Consider the following 12,966-nt stretch of genomic DNA (forward strand, 5'->3'; position numbering starts at 1 on the left):
AAGTGCCATGGCAACATCATCGAAAATACTTGGAGGTAAACTGTGAGCCATAACGTTGGAACAGACAAAAACAACTCATGTAGCTCCTTTTTCACCTATGTATTCTATGATTTTCATTTATTTATTTATTTATTTTTAAGAGAGAAAGAGTGATCAGGGGAGAGGGGCAGAGGGAGAGAGAGAATCTTAAGCAGGCTCCATGCTCAGCAAGGAGCCCAACACGGGACTCGATCTTACAACACTGGGATCATGACCTGGGGCGAAACCAAGAGCCAGACACTCAACTGAGTGAACCACCCAGGTGCCCCTTCTATGATTTTCTTATTAATCAATGGTCTAATCTGTCCTTCTGTCAATAGAGAATCCACAATAGACCAACCTGGGAGATACGCAGAGAGCTCAGGTTTCGTTGTAAGGATCTTCTCAGTGAGACTCTTATACGTTTGTGCTTTTCTTCAGTGTTTACCATGCCTTTGGGCAGCATTTTGTCATCCTCACGGTAATCCAAGTTTCCTTTTTCATAGTATATCATCACTGACTTCATCCTCAAATTTGTTTAAGACACCATCTATGGGGAGTTTCTCTCCCTTCACAGAATTAGACTGACCAGACTGTTGGAAGTACCCCATTTAAGACTTAGCCCTACTCATGGGTACCTGTCTGGCTCAGTTGGGTAGGCATCCAACCTCAGCTTATTTCATTATCTCATGGTTTGTGAGTTTGAGCCCCGCGTGGGGCTCTGTGCTGGCCGCTCAGAGCCTGGAACCTGCTTTCGATTCTGTGTCTCCCTCTCTCTCTGCCCCTCCCCCCCCCAAAAATAAGTAAACATTAATACTAAAAAAAAAAAGACTTAGCCCTATTGTTTGGCCTATGTTCTTCAGGTTGTTGCTGATCTGGGGAGTCTTCATGAGCAATAATAATATCACAGGGAGACTCATCCCCAAGACTTTTGGGGGTTGCATTGCCACTGGCAGAGGGAACAGATGGGGCAGAACTGATGGCCTCAAAGTGAGTTTGAGACCAGGCTTTTGCTCTGGCTCTTCCTCTTTCATGGGTTCTTCTCATTTTTCTTCTTGTTCTTGCTTTTCTCCTTCCTCTGGTTCTGGTTCTTGTTTTCTTGTACTTGTCTGCGCCCTCTCACCCTCTCATTGCGTCCTCTGGAGCTCTGCATCTGGATCCTGGCGCCCTTCAGCCAGAAGGCCCTGCCTGATTTCCTCTAGTTCTTCCTTCTCTCTCCTCAATCCCGTTCATCTGCTTCCATTTCCTTTTCCCTATCATGCACCCTTTTCTGAAGGAAGCTCCTCTGTAATACTCGGTCATCTTTACCATCATAATCTTCCAAGAATTCCGTTAGGCATTCAGTTTCTTTTGCCATTTCTCTTCTCTCTTCTCTTTCAGCCTCTTTCTCATACTCCTGGGTTTTCTTCCAGTCTCTGCATTCCCAATTCTTAAGGCACTCTTGGTAAGAAGCTTCTTTCTCTCAAAGTTTTCAGGTTTTCTTCATTCATCTGCATCTTCACCCTCTTCACAGTCCTGCTTCTTGTCTTCTCCCCCTGCACTCCCACTTCCTTTCTCTCTCTACATTCTTTCTCCCCATTCCCTTTCAGGATCTCTGCTCTTTTCTCCTGATCAACTCCAATGCTTATTCCTATGTGAGCTCCTCTCCCAATCATAGTCACGGTCCCTATCCTGTTCGCCCATTCCTTCTCCTCTCCTCATTCACGTTCTCTCCCTTTTTCATGCCCACTCTCACCTTTCTTGCTCCCCTTCACATTCCTTCTCTCCTTCTCTCTGTCCTTTGTCAATTTCCTGTCTCTCCATTTCCTTTTTTCCTTTCTCCCAGTTTCTTGTGTGTGTGTCTGAATTTACTGATTTCAGGTCTCTTGTCTTCTAACATTTCTATAGCATTTATATCCTCCTTAGTGGTGAGTGGGTAAGGGATTAGTGGAGCCGCTGGAAGTCTGAGGAAAATGTGCTTCTTTTCTTCTTCATGGGGTGAGAGTCAAATTCTTGTGAGGGGGGCATTTAGTTCACTGGAGTATTCAGTATTAAAAGTTCAAACGCCCAAAGGCCCATTTGATCTCTTTGCTTCTTCATCTGGGGCTTCTTATCGTTAGTGAGTTTCTGGCCTGGCATTTCCATCAGAAGCTTTCTTCTTTGTTTTCCCCTCATCCAGTTGTGCCTTTGTCTTTGCATCTACTTTAACAAGTAGCTTCTACCATCCAATCTGCAGATCATGCCATAACCTGAATGCCATAGGGATAGATTCAGGCTCCTTATACTCACAGAATCTGAAGGCTTGAAGTTTTCCAGATTCACCTTGTACTCTCTTCCAGCTCAAAACCAAGCCACATGTAGCAAGGAGTTGTCTTATAAGCATGTCCAAGGCTTGCTCAGAAGTGTTACCAAAAAAACTGTAGTGGTGGGATCACAGTTTTCATCATTTTCTTTAGTCTTTAAGCCTGGATAATCCTTTCTTATTCCCAAATGCTTTCCAACCATAGACACAGTGGGTACTAAGACCTTTGGAGCAGCAGCAGCCATATGTTCATTGGTACAGGACTCATTGGAGTCCCTGGAGGTACAGGTGGAGGAAAGCCAGGAACTGTAGGGGCGGGATCCCTGATGGGGGTGCTGGGATTCCCATGGGAGGGCAGCTCAAATGACAGGGGAAAGACATTCTTACTGCAGCAGTCCACCACTGAGGAAATGGTACTGTCTTCACGGCCTTCTGGGCTCCAGGTTAGGTGTGGGCTCCACTGGCTCCAGGTTTCTGTGTGCTGCTCACCAGGAGACTGGTTCCAAAGTGCCTCCTCACACAGGCTGCAAACACAACCACACTGTGCAGGGAGCTTCTGGAGCATTGACATTCAAAGGAGCAGTTCCAAGTACAAGAATGAGCCATGTTGGTATGGTGGTATACGTCTACACCCTTGTTGACGTCTGTGAACTCGGCGTCTTTTTTCTCTTGGGCCAAAGAAGATTGCATCAGACTATGATTTTGAATTGCTTTCCCTCCTTTTCTCTGTGATATTTTAAAATATGGAATAAAAAGGTGTTTGCATCCAGTAAGTCCTATGGTAAAGCTTAGCAGTAACTTTCAAATGCTGACTTTTCTCTGTTGTTACTTTTTTATTTTTTTAAGATTTTATTTTTAAGCAATCCCCACGCCCACTATGGGGCTCAAACTCACAACTCTGAGATCAAGAGTCAAGAGGTCAAGAGTCAAGAGTCGCATGCTCTACCAACTGACCAGCCAGGCACCCCTCGTATGCTACATTTTAACAAAACTTCCGTCAGCCAACACACTACTAGTAATACAGCTTTACCTATTGTTTAAAAAATAGTTTTTGAAGGGAAGAAAAATTCAAAATATGCATCTTTTTAAAGATTTAATGTCTTTATTTGGGTTTGTGACACCATTTTATACCCTATTTTGAAAGATTGAATGGATATATGGATATATTGATGTGTATGTGGTTGTTAATTTGTTTTCAAACTCTCCCCAAATGTGTTGAAATAATAGGTGACAATATGAAATGTTACTAAATCAGAGTTGAGTCATGTCCCTTGGAAAGTTACTCAACTCTCTGGGGTTTTTCTGCCTCATCTGTATGAATGATCTCTCTTTTATAAGCTTGTTGTAAGGATTAAATTATACAAAAAGTGACTAGCATTGTGTTTAGTTCACAATAAGTGCTTAATAAATGTTCTCATTCTTTTTCCTTCTGAAAATAATACTGTCTAAATCAAATAGTGCAGCATGTTTTGTACAGCAAAGCGTTTGACCACATGTTTATTTTTCATTCCCTAACATTGCTTATGAGGAAAACAACTATGCTTTCATTTTTATTTCATAACTAGCAAATGTAAACATGGCAAGCTTTATTTTTACATAACTTGAAACTAAAGCTTTCAGAAACAAAAGAAAAAAACCACTCACCCTAGCCTCCTCTTCCTGTCTGGTTTAAACCTAAATAACTGTCATGAAGGCATCTGGGCCTTTCAGGGTGTCTCCTCAGCTTATCTGCCTCTGCTTCCCTCCTCTTCCAACCAGACATATATCCTACCCACTATTCCTTAGATACGCCTCACGTTTTACAGCCTCTTGATGTTCCTACTCTCCTTCATCTTATCCTATCAAAATCTGACTCATTTTTCAAAGTCTGTACCTTTTATAGTTGTCAGAGCCTTGTCCACTCTCAGGGGAGGGTCCACACGGTCAAACCTATTTTCATAACGCAAAGACATTAACTTCCCTTTTCCCTGTGTTGACATTCATACTGACGGTGCAAATGTAGGCCCACCTCCTGACACCTTATTGAGCGTGATATAAAGTAGTGAGTGGCACAGGCATATGCAGTAGAAAAAGCCAGTTTTACTTAAGAATGTCCTTGGTAAAGGCAGTAAAAATTATTAATCTTGGTCTTCAAGAACGTATCTTTTTAATACACTGTGTGACTAAATGGGGAGTTCACCAAAAGCACTGGTGCAATTGAGTTGTGAGCTGAACAAACCACTTTTTCCATCAAATTCATTTTTGCGTGAAAGAACACTGCAAAATCAGACTTGAATATCTGGCATATGTTTTCTCAAAAATAAACTGAGTGAGTCACCTCCAAAAAATAACTGACAGTGTTTCTTGCCAATGATAAAATTCAAGTCTTCAAAGCAAAAATAAGAATTCTGGAAAAGGTATTGAGCACTGTATGACATCATCCTGAATACTTAAAGACTTTCCTGACGAGACTAGTGGTGATATAGACAAGTGATTTTTTTTTTCCCATACTATGTAATGAAATGTGAAAATATTTAGAAAATCTGTATAATTCAGCAAATCAACATTGCTAAATGGCCAACGCATGATATCACAAAACTATGCATTTAAAATGAAAGATATGGGGCACCTGGGTGGCTCAATCAGTTAAGCCTCCGACTTTGGTTCAGGTCATGATCTCACAGTAGGTTTGAGCTCTGCGTCGGGCTCTGTGCTGACAGCTCAGAGCCTGGAGCCTGCTTCGGATTCTGTCTCCCTCTCTCTCTGCCCCTCCCCCGCTCATGCTCTGTCTCTCTGTCTCAAAGATAAACATACACACACACATACATACATACATACATACATACATATATACATACATACATACAAATAAGATACAAGATAGACCAATGGATTTTAATGTAAGAGAGTACTAAAAGTTCGATAGGATTTCCGTTTCCACAGGGTAACTGGCTTTTAAGAAACTAGCACTTTTCGAGTTTTGATGTAGTATTGAAGAAGAGCCACAGTTACCTGAAAAGGCTCTTAAAATACTCTTCTCTTTTCCGAATACATGTCTACATGAGGCTGAATTTTCGTCTAAGTCTTCAACCAAAACAAGATCTCAAGAGACTGAAGGCAGTGGTAGATATGAGACCCTAGCTGTCTTCTAGTAAGTCAGAGTTAAAGGGATTGGCAGAAACATTAAATGCCACTTTTTTTTTTTTTTAAGTTTATTTATCTTGAGAAAAAGAGAGAGGGAGACAGAATCCCAAGTAGACTTTGGGCTATCAGTGCAGAGCCCGACACAGGGCTTGAACCCATGACTGTGAGATCATGACCTGAGCCAAAATTAAGAGTCGAATGCTTAACCAACTGAGCCATCCATTAATCCAAATTCCACTCTTCTAACTATATTTGTTTTGTAAAATATAGTTATTTTCATAAAAATATAACAACATAATTGTTCGTTACTTTTAAATAGTTTTTAATAATGTTCTCAGTTTTAATTTCTAATATAAATATCAATAGATATAACTGCAAAAAACAAGCTCTTTGGGGTTCACATAATTTTTAAGAGTGTAAAAGGGTCTTGAGACCAAAAAGGTTGAGAGCTGTTCTACAAATCCTTTGTATCCTCCTTACCCACACCCCATGCCAGCCTAAAGATATGATTTCTCCCCCTTTCATCTGCTTTCAAACTTTCTTTTTCTCATATAATACCTTGTATTTTTTGTGGCTTACTGTAGTCATCCTGAAGATTAGATTTCAAGTTCTTTAAAGTCTTGAATGATCTCTCACTGGTATATGAGGAACTGTCTGAGACAGCTGTGCCACTAACTTCCTGGGGCACCATGGGGAAGCCACTGTGTCTTTGGCCCATGTATAAAATAAGAGTTGGATTTAATAACATGTTTCCTTTTGGCTTGAAAATGGTATGAATACTGTTCCTCTTAAAAGGACTTGGGGACCCAGTGTTGTACCATCCATACACTGAGAGGTGCAGTACTTGTAGTGGAGAAGTACCCAGATTCTAGGGTCAGAAAAACATAGGTTTCAAAAAGACACTATGCATCCTCTTAGAGCCTTCAGTCAGTGGGGGAAACAAATGAACCACTTACTACAGAGACCATGACTGCTCTCAGAAGTAAACAGGGTCCTTACAGAGGACAGGCATTTAAATCAGGTTGGGAGAGAAGAAGGTTCTTCCTCCTTGGAGAAGATTATTCTCAAGCTGTCTTGACATGTTTGAAGAATTACAAGTAAATTGATATGGTTTGATGTTTTTGTAGTGAATGTGGGTGGAGGAATGCAGCAGTAAGATCTGAGGCTACCCAGGCAAGTAGGGTTGAATGAGGAAACCTGTCCATTACAGTCCCATGGAATAGAAATTGAACTAACAGGGAGAAGCAGCTGAGAGAGAAAGCTGACAAACACTTTTTCTAAGGGACATGAGTGTGTGTGGTGCTCTTGTTCACAATTACTCTTTCCCCTCCCTCCAAGAGGACTGCACATCCTCACCTGTTGAGCTCAGAGGGTTAAGAATGATATCCCACACCCTGACAATGAAAGAACCTTAAGGAGGCATTCCCAGGAAAGCTATGTTCAGTGAAGGCAGAGGGAGAGCATGTGGAGTTTACCATAGAACGGGAGTTCCAGAACTCGTGGTGAACAGAGTTGGCCAAGAATGGAGCAGAGGCTGGAAGGAACTTCACACTTCAACCGAAAAACAATAGGGATCAGAGCCCTGGGGGATTGGCCTGCCTCAAGGATCTAAATGAAACTCTGGTTCCAATTAGAAACAAGGCAGTGTCTGCATGACTCTCTCATGGCCCTGAGTGGTGACCCAGGCTGCTGGACTGCTGTTTCCTGCATCCAGATCAAAAGTCTGCATCCTTTGCTCTCAGTTTTGAATAGAATCGATTCAAATAATCCAGATTGTTAGGAAATTTCGAAGCTTATCTCTGGCTAGGGGAGTACAAAGTCCCCAAGAAAAAAATGTGTTGAAACATAGTCATTGTCTTCAGAAGGCCATTATAGGCTCTTGGAGTACTAGGGAGTGAGGCCTAAGCACCAATCCTTTCTTGTCAAGAATATGTTCGTCAGAACAAGCTGTTATCAAGGAGCCCAGAGGGTTCAGATAGATAAAGAAGGCCTCAATTTGCTAGAGACCAATACCAGAAGAGAGGCAAGAAGAATGAACCCATGAGACAGTTTCATCATTATTCTTACTAAGGGTTGAGGAAACTGACACATAAAGAACTTGCCCAAAATCATATGGGTTGTAAATAGCAGAGTAGGATTCAAACCTCGATCAACCTGGGGTGCCTGTGTGGCTCAGTCGATTGAACATCCAACTGTTGATTTCTGCTCAGGTCATGGTCCCAGGGTCATGGGAATCAAGGCCTGCATTGGGCTCTGCACTGAGCATGGAGCCTGCTTAGGATTCTCTCTCCCCCCTGCACCTCCCCCCGACTCATGCTCTCTCTCTCTCTCCCTAAGATAAATAAAAAATAAATAATTTTTTAAAAACCTAGATCAACCCAACTGCATCTGTGTGTGGAGGGAAAGGGAAAATTGTTTTCCACAGGATGAGCTAGAGCAGAACCTTAGTTGAGTAATCCAGGGCCTTCACCCTGGTATGCCCTAGCGGAGCCTTGAGGGACAAACAGATGAACACGCTGGACTATGAGAATATACGATCCTGGTTTGACCAGAATAATACCTTCAGATATTTTCTAGAATTTTGTTTAGAGGAAGCAAGATAACGTGAGTGCCCAGAAATAGCTAGGTCTCAGGTTGTCACCCAATGCCGATGGGCAGGTGGTAGCTTCCAGGAACAGTATGAGGAGGAGGCCAGGTGAGGCACAGCAGGAAAGCATTCCATGATCCACTAGGCAAGTCTGTCATGGGCTCAGGGATGAGGAATGACAGACTACAGTGGATTTGATTACTCTAGGTTCTTGCCTAGCTCAGTGGTTCTCAACTCTTGGCTTCAGAGTAAGACACCTGGGAGCTTTTTAAAAAGTGCCAGTACCCAGGGTGGAGGCCCAGAAATTCTGATTCATCTGTCTACAGTGTGGCCCAAGCATCAGTATTTTTAAAGAACTCTCCCAGTTACTCCATTGTGCAGTCAGGGTTGATTACTAGTAGCAATAGGATCTTGGGCACATCACATTCCTCTGGGTGCTTATTGTTCTCACCCATTTAAAAAAAAAAAAAAGAAGTATTTGGGTGGCTCAGTCAGTTGCGTGTCCGACTTCAGCTCAGGTCATGATCTCACGGTTCACAAGTTCGAGCCCCATGTTGGGCTCTGTGCTGACAGCATGGAGCCTGGAACCTGCTTCAGATTCTGTGTCTCCCTCTGTCTCTCTGCCCCTCCCCCACTCGTGCTCTGTCTCAGTCCCTCAAAAATGAATAAATGTTTTTAAAAAATCCTTAAGTAAATAAAGTAAAAAAGAGTTATTTGTTAAAAGCTCTTACTGCCAGTATAAAAATATAAGCTTACAGTAGGTGATTTTTTTTTAATATTTATTTATTTGGGGGGAGAGTACAAGCAGGGGAGAGGCAGAGTGAGGGGGACAGAGGCTTTGCCCTGACAGGCTGAGAGCAGCGAGCCCCAAGTGGGGCTCAAACTCACGAACCCACGAGATCATGACCTGAGCTGAAGTCAAATGCTCAACCAACTGAGCCACCTGGGTGCCCCTGGTGATTACAGTAGGTGATTTTCAACATCCCTTCTGGGATTAAATGTTCATGAATCTTTTTCATGGTATAATCATTCTAAAATAGGTATTTCATTTAGGGTTCAACATATATTGTCATTAGTGTTTTTCTTAGTCCATGGAAACAGTGTGGTGTCAATGCTGAGTTTAAGGTTTGAGTCCCACGATGACCTATTCACCTTACATGGGGAAGAACGTCAACCTCCAAATGTAAAGGATGCAAATCCTTCCCACGAGGAGAAGACACTCCGAGCATGTGGCCCTCCAGAAAGTGAGTCACTGGCACCATCTTCCACTGCAAAGAGCAGCCCTTGCTACTAATATTAAGTAGAAACCGGGAGTCTAGAAAGTAGATAGCAAAGAATTTTATGTCAATAGAGAAATTTTACATAACTTAGAAGCCATCGTAAGTTCTTACACTGAAGATTTTTTTAATTGACATCCACAAGATGTGTGGGGAGAATTATAAAAGATCTGCTCTCAAAGCATGTACTGCCTTATTTTTACATTTTTATTGAGGGATGGGTGATTAAACAAGGTTTTTTCCCAGTAGATTGAGGCATATCATATTATGATCATTTTCAGCCTCAACATCTGGTGCCCGGAAGGATCCAGCAAATGTCTTCCAAGTCCCTTATCTCTGGCCTTGGTTTCCCTCGACCGCTTACTTTGCACTTGGCTTTTATGGAAGAATGTTGGATATTTAATCTAATTACAAGCACAAATTTATTCAGAAATATGCCAGGTCCAGTGATAAACCCAGGGACTGAGAAGGAAAGGATTTGCATGACCCCGCCTGTAAAGGCATAGATGTGTCCACGAACGGAGCTATGCACCATGTCCTCAGTGAAGGAGCCAGATGCCCCTTATGCCTTTGCCCCCGATAATCAGGAGCTTGAACCCTAAATAAGCTGCTATAGTAGGTGAGGTTAGGAGCACAGACCCGTAGTCAGACTGCCTGGATTTGAATCTTGTCACGTGCAACTTCAGGGCATGTGATGTTCTGCAGGTCACTTATCCTCCCTGAGACTCTTCTTCCTGACTTAGTGGAACAGAGGTTGTAAGAATGCTTACCTCACAGAATTAGTGGGAGGAAACGAATGAAATAATCAATGGAAAGCTTTTAGCTTTTAGCACCTGGCGCATAGTAAGTGCTTAGTAAGTGTGAATTCTTTGCTGAGTTCTGTCAATGTAAAAGTGCATACCTTAAACACTACTTTCTGCCACAATTCTAGATAGGTATTTTTCCTTCGGCATTCTTCCTATTTTGCCTTAAATATGTATCACCACCACCAAGCTTCGTCTTATACGGAAACCCAAAATGACCCACTTAAAGGAAGCCTCAAATCACACGTGTGTTTAACTTAAAGTGCCCACCTGCACTATGCTGGGTTAGCAGCAGCAAGCAGGCCCAGAGTTGCTGGTCATATCCAGGAGTAGAGTTGGTAAAAAGTGGGTTATTTCTTTTTTTTTTTTTAACGTTTATTTATTTTTGAGACAGAGAGAGACAGAGCATGAACAGGGGAGGGTCAGAAAGAGGGAGACACAGAATCTGAAACAGGCTCCAGGCTCTGAGCTGTCAGCACAGAGCCCGACGCAGGGCTCAAACTCACGGACCGTGAGATCATGACCTGAGCCGAAGTTGGATGCTTAACCAACTGATCCACCCAGGCGCCCCAAAAGTGGGTTATTTCTTAAGGAACTGTAATAATGAGTTCTTTTATGGTCAGTGTCTGACTGGTGAATACCAAACATCAAAATACAGACATCTACAGGCAGACTTGGTACACATAGACAATTTCACAACCTAGTGAAATTCAGCACAGGACACCCCCTGCCATTTGTTCATCATTGGTTATAATGTGACCAAATGGAAACTGCTAATCTATGTGCCAGTAATTGTTCTAGAAACATACACTTCTCCCAGGCAAGGAGAAAGGAAAGCACTTTGCTTAAACTTCCCCTTTTATAGTCTAAAATTCTTACTGTAATTTCAGGTCAGCTGTTGAGTCATAGGGTCACATCCTGAACCCAACTCTGGCCATGCCTGAGGCCTGAAGAACCCAGCAAAGGAAGGAGGTCAGTCCTGAAGAAGTCTTTATGGAGCTACAGCTAGTTACAGTGGAGAAGAAAGACACAAATTTTACTCTGGGGACTTAGGGATTTAAGAAAAGCCATGAAACTAATAAATTGAGAATCTAGCCAATAGGGGGCAGACCTGCACTGAGAATGGGATAAAATTTCTTTGTTGGGCCGTGGTCTGGAAAAAGCACCCATAACACTGTTCTAAAACATCATCCGTTCCATTTTTCATCAGTCTGCCTGCTGTTGTTAATGATATCCTGCAGTGGTGGAGTTCAGTGTTTTTTCTCTGGCCGAATTTAGAAATCCTCTGTAGTCTAAACCATCTGTCTGTTTTTAGGAGAAAAGAGTGGGCACTAAACACTAGATGTTTTACCAAGGAAGTTTAACAGCCCTCTCTACATGGAAGCCCTTGTCATCTTGAACTTGTGGCCCCACCTCTAGAAGAAAATTGGAACAATGTAAATAATTCACTTAAAAAAATGGACTCCCTGGGGCATCTGGGTGGCTCAGTCAGTTAAGCATCCAACTTCAGCTCAGGTTATGATCTCAAGGTTCATGGGTTCAAGCCCCACGTCAGGCTCTGTGCTGACAGCTTGGGGCTCAGAGCCTGGAGCCTGCTTCAGATTCTGTGTCTCCCTCTCTCTCTGTCCCTCCCCCACTTGTGCGCGCGCGCGCGCGCGCTCTCTCTCTCTCTCTCTCAAAAATAAGTAAACATTAAAAAATTTTTTTTAATTAAAAAAAAGACTCCTTAAGTACTTCAAGGAATCTAAGTGGGTCGAAAGTTAGAGAGGAGCAATGAAATGATTCCTCATCACCAACAAAAGATGGGAAATCCAGATGACAGGCTTGGCAGAGGCCATTGAGGAGACTGCAGGGGTGAACAAGTTTGTGCTGACTAGCCTTCTGAGACTGGGAAACCATTATCTTCATGACCTTAGAGCATGATTATTCAGCACAAATATTCCCAGAATACCGGGATCTGGCTTTATTTTTAATTTTGCTTATTTAAATGTACAGAAAAACAAAAAAGAAAAAAAAATCATTTGTAACTCTCACGTTTTTGGGTATTGAAATACAATGTATAAAAATGCAGACATCCCACCACCATTCCAAGAGGTAAACATTGTTCATCTGGTGCCCATCCTCCTGGATGGATGGATGATTAGGGATATTTACTGACTTTTTTTTTTTTTTTTTTTAACAAAGACAAACATGGAGTCCTATTAGCAGACTGGGCAAACTCAAGCCCACCATCTGCAGAGGAGGGCTCAGTGGGGACAGCGGTTTCCCCCACAGGGCCTCCTGGCAGAGAAGAGCCTGGCCTGCCTGTATATGCTATGCTTCCCAGTCAGTCAGAAAATGAACGCTCAAAACAAGGTCACAAAAATTCTGATATCATTTAAATTATTACATTGAGCAAATTACTATATTAACACAAAAGTACAAGCCACACAAGATTATTACAGAATTTAATCACATATATATTATATATGATATATAAAATGTATGTGTGTATATACTTTTTAATTATGTTTTTTATTTAATTTTTTAGTGTAAGTTGCAGATTCTTAATTTTTTTAAATACTTTTTAACGTTTACTTATTTTTGAGAAACAGAGAGAGACAAAGCACGAACAGGAGAGGGGAGAGAGAGAGGAAGACACAGAATCTGAAGCAGGCTCTGAGCTCTGAGCTCTGAGCTGTTGGAGCCTGACACAGGGCTCGAACCTGTGAACTATGAGATCATGACCTGAGCTGAAGTCAGATGCTTAACCAACTGAGAGACCCAGGTGCACCCCTCCTTTTATTTTTAACAGCACATTATAGGCAGTAGGTCCTACATGCCTTGATTGACATCTTTACCCCTGCTCTGTTCTCCTACCTGTGAACAGCTACTGCT

Source organism: Acinonyx jubatus, chromosome F2, assembly GCF_027475565.1.
Source record: "Acinonyx jubatus isolate Ajub_Pintada_27869175 chromosome F2, VMU_Ajub_asm_v1.0, whole genome shotgun sequence".
In the NCBI taxonomy this organism is placed as follows: Eukaryota; Metazoa; Chordata; class Mammalia; order Carnivora; family Felidae; genus Acinonyx; species Acinonyx jubatus.